This window comes from Patiria miniata, unplaced genomic scaffold (assembly GCF_015706575.1).
Source record: "Patiria miniata isolate m_02_andy unplaced genomic scaffold, ASM1570657v1 HiC_scaffold_5, whole genome shotgun sequence".
NCBI lineage: Eukaryota > Metazoa > Echinodermata > Asteroidea > Valvatida > Asterinidae > Patiria > Patiria miniata.
Genome location: NW_024037072.1, coordinates 21,762,667 through 21,766,908, shown reverse-complemented (window position 1 = coordinate 21,766,908; position 4,242 = coordinate 21,762,667). Strand labels below are relative to the sequence as shown.

The window sequence follows — 4,242 nt, the reverse complement described above, 5'->3', positions numbered from 1 at the left end:
CTGGATGAACCTTTTTCCTCAAAATTACATAGTACAGCTGAGCTGTACAGTACAATGCCACAAAAATGAAATGTAAGATGACCTTTCGATTGACCTGGCTAAAGGAGTGGCCTAGTCATGCTGGAAGACATGTATTCTGATGAATCATCATGAGTGCTCTTCAGGTTCTTCTGGGATCTCTGCTTCATCAACGTTACAGTAGAACACCGCAACAACGAACATGCACGGGATCCATCGTAATAGCGATCGTTCGGTATAGCGACTTTGAGCTGCCAGTGCTCCGGTACTCATTTTTCAATAAATAGTTTTGATGAATAGCTAGATGAACCTTTTTCCTCAAAATTACATGGTACAGCTGAGCTGTACAGTACAATGCCACAAAAATGAAATGTAAGATGACCTTTTGATTGATCTGGCTAAAGGAGTGGCCTAGTCATGCTGGAAGACATGTATTCTGATGAATCATCATGAGTGCTCTTCAGGTTCTTCTGGGATCTCTGCTTCACCAACGTTACAGTAGAACACCGCAACAACGAACATCCACGGGATCCATCGTAATAGTGATCGTTCGGTATAGCGACTTTGAGCTGCCAGTGCTCCGGTACTCATTTTTCAATAAATAGTTTTGATGAATAGCTGGATGAACCTTTTTCCTCAAAATTACATGGTACAGCTGAGCTGTACAGTACAATGCCACAAAAATGAAATGTAAGATGACCTTTTGATTGATCTGGCTAAAGTAGTCAGATGAGTCTGAGTACGATGATGATTGGATGTATTCTGATGAATCATCATGAGTGCTCTTCAGGTTCTTCGGGGATCTCTGCTTCATCAATGTTACAGTAGAACACCGCTATAACAAACATCCCCAGGATCCACAGAAATTGTTCGTAATAGCGATCGTTCGGTATAGCGATTTTCAGCTGCCAGTGCTCTGGTACTCATTTTTCAATAAATAGTGCCCTTCAGAAATTCAGCCAGCATGCCCTGGTACTTCTAGTTACTGAAAGATGACTTTGAACACATGCCGACTATTAAATAATGTAATTACACAGATTGTAATTACACAGATTGTGAGCTTACTATCAGTACCTACAGCAATGGGTGGCTTTTTCCTTCTATTCCTTAGGGAAATAATTGCCGCTTTTCGCTTTTCTGTTGACATTTTTTAACAGCAATATTCGGTACACTTTGTACACAAAAATTAAGAGCCAAGGACGATGTTCGGTATAGCCGAATGTTCGGTATATTTTGGAGTTCAGTATAACGACGTTCCACTGTATCTTCTCCTGCAGCATGGAAGTCTTCGTTGCAAGGCTCAGGCTGTAATTGTGTGCTTTTCTTCAGGCTGGGCATGATCGGTACTGTTGTCTTCAAGGAAGTTGAATGCGCTTCAGCATGCACTGCGACTGTTCATGCAGGTGCAAAATTGTATCCGTATAGGTTGCAACTCACTCCTCAAATGTTTCTGCATGGTTCATTCATTTATAGCATGTGGGCAATTAACCAACTGATTAAATGAAAATAGTGCTTGAGTAACAACAATACGACTCAAGGTCAAATGATGTAAAATATACAGAAACACACTTACTAGTTTTTAGGGTAGGGCTTGGCTTCTCATCAACAGTGTCCGCTTGGCAAGCAGTATCCTGGAATCACAGAGGATCCATGTCGGATTCCTAAATCAAGAAAATTCAAACAAAACTGGAATAAACCTGATAAATCCTGGGCAAGGTAGTAGGGTATAGGACACAGCCAGACCCAGATATTTCCAAATCAGCACGGTCAACTGTTCGGAAACACAGTCAGATGTTTTATTATGGAATTCACTTAAAGTTTTGGAAATGAGATGACTTCACAACGGAGGTACAATTTGATCGATGAGGCTGCCAAGTTTCTCGACTTTACAAAATGATTTCAAAATGCTTAAATGGCATAAAAAAAACCCAGGGTTTTTTAAAACTTTACTTTGTCAATATACATGGTAGACAAAAACTTTGTTTGAAGCCACGTCTGTAAGATATTTACATAATACATCCTGACCTCCAAAACAAACTGACAGCCTCAACCTCAAAAATCCTCCAAAACGTTGAACATGCAGTTTAAATGTTTCTATGAAGATGGTCTACATGTACAAGAGCATGACTGGTCTATACAGAGCTACATGTAGTAATTTATGGCTCAAACTGCGCCCAAACAAATACAAAGTCTGCATTTATCAAGTAAATTTTGGGCATGAGATCACTGACATGTTGCAGAAAAAAATTTGGTCCTCTAAACATTCTACACTATGCACACTGCACAAACCTTATGAGACGGCCTATTATGCTCGACTGACTTCAGCAAAAACCGCAAGCCTCTTCATAAAAAATAAGTTAAGTGAAGTACATGTAGGCCTAACGAGAATGTGCTCGTAATGTGACATTTTTTCAAACCAACCTGTTGCTGAGCAGCAGTCAGTGCTGTGAAGCACTGAGGGAAAGCCCTGATTAGTTGTCTCATCAAAAAGACAGACATCTGTAGTTGTAGTTGGAGTTGCATCACATTCCTAGAATCAAAACAAATAATGAAACCAACTGTCAAGGGACAACATCGATGCACATATGGTCTTCATTTTGCACAAGTACCCACTCAACGGTTACAAATATGGCAGCACAGAGGGATCACACCACAGTGCAAGAGGCTAGTACATTGTAAAAGTCAAAATATTTGGCGAAAAAAAACATGTTTAGTATCCTGCCTTTTTGAAAACAAGGAAGCAGAAGGCTTTTTTCCCCTCAAAAATGGCCAACCAACTGGGCTATTTTTCAAGATGGCCGCCAGTTGTTTTTTGCCTTTGGACCCAGAAAGCGGAAGCTTTATATGGGCTGGATATGCAACAGATAGAGGCCAAAATTATTACATGTCAAGGAGGCGGCCACCATTCCAAAAACTTGAAAAAGGAAGGGGGCGGGGACGCTTACCATGTGTTTTTTAACCGCCTTTAAGCCATGTCAACACTGGTGTGGCCTAGTCATGCCGGAAGACAATTTTTCAACAAAAACATGCTAGGGCCTACTTGTTGAAACGTTGTACTATTGCTAGCCTATATATCTCACGTTTCAGAAAGAATGTTGGGTAATCCTTACTTTTAGGACACCTCTATTTTGTATGAGTTCTGTTCAAAACTGACTTTTGCAGATGACTGTTCAGTACCAAAGTGACTTTTGCAGGCTAAAGAAGTCTTTTTTCTTCAGACAAACTCATGTTATTGTTAGTTATAATTTGGAAAGCACTTTCGAAGAAAATGTGACTTTCCTACCTTTTTTTGCAGTTCACCATCTTGCTTTTTAAATTTATTTTCTGTTTTTCATCGTCGTCTTTAACCCCTCATAAATCAAAACCCTGCCCTCTTTCTACAAAATCAAACCTGCTGATATTCAAGAGGTGTCATTGCCAAATGTTCAAATGTGTCAATAAATATCAGAATGTCACTTTTGAGTGTCATTTAGTCAGCTGTTTTGGTGAGTCTTTCAACCTTATATAGGAAAGGGGTCCTAAAAGTAAGGATTACCGAATGTTGCAACATGCATGACGCTGCAATAGGCTATCATCTCAATAAAGGTCTGTCATTGCAAAAGTTATAATAAGACATGAATCTAGGACTGAGAATTCGGTTCGGAAATACTTAAAAATGTTCTCGACTGATTAAATTGCACAGTACACGTGCATGCAAATTATGCCTCACGAAAGCCACGAAAATCGCTACATTTCCCACACCATTTGCCCTCAAAATCACTCTCAAAGCAATGTGAGATTTGTTATGCATCATTTTATTTAAAGTAAGAGGTAATTAGAGCCATCATTTGGCACCGGTTTAGTGTAAAATCGAGAAACTTTCTTACATATCGCTCCCGCACATCATGGCTGTAGTGTCACACGTGCTTTTTCGTATCAAATTTCCCGCATGGCGCGCACACGTCATCAGCCTCGACTTCGAATGGCCATGCTTGAATGGGTCTGAGCTAAGGAATTTTTGAAACTCGGGATTTGTTTCCAGTTTAGCTTTTTAGCTTCAAAAGCATGTAAGCATTTAGAACTACTTCATGTCCAAACCAAATATAAATCAACTTGAAATTATAGTATAAGAGATTCATGAAGCAAAGTGTTGCCATATATTGAGATGAAGTCCCCAAGACTCGCCAAAGATTATCCTGCCGAAAGTCAATGGAGCCTAACTGACATGAGTCCGGGGTTTGGAAC

General features: G+C 39.9%; 1 long non-coding RNA gene across 1 annotated transcript; it reads right to left on the bottom strand.

Moving 5' to 3' along the window:
• Positions 1-1,292: 1,292 nt before the first annotated feature.
• On the bottom strand, positions 1,293-4,099 carry LOC119741232. Its single transcript, XR_005272730.1, has 3 exons — positions 3,885-4,099; positions 2,440-2,548; positions 1,293-1,679 (listed from the first exon to the last, which is right to left on the bottom strand). It is a non-coding gene; the product is annotated as an uncharacterized LOC119741232 (long non-coding RNA).
• Between the last annotated feature and the right edge of the window lie 143 nt (positions 4,100-4,242).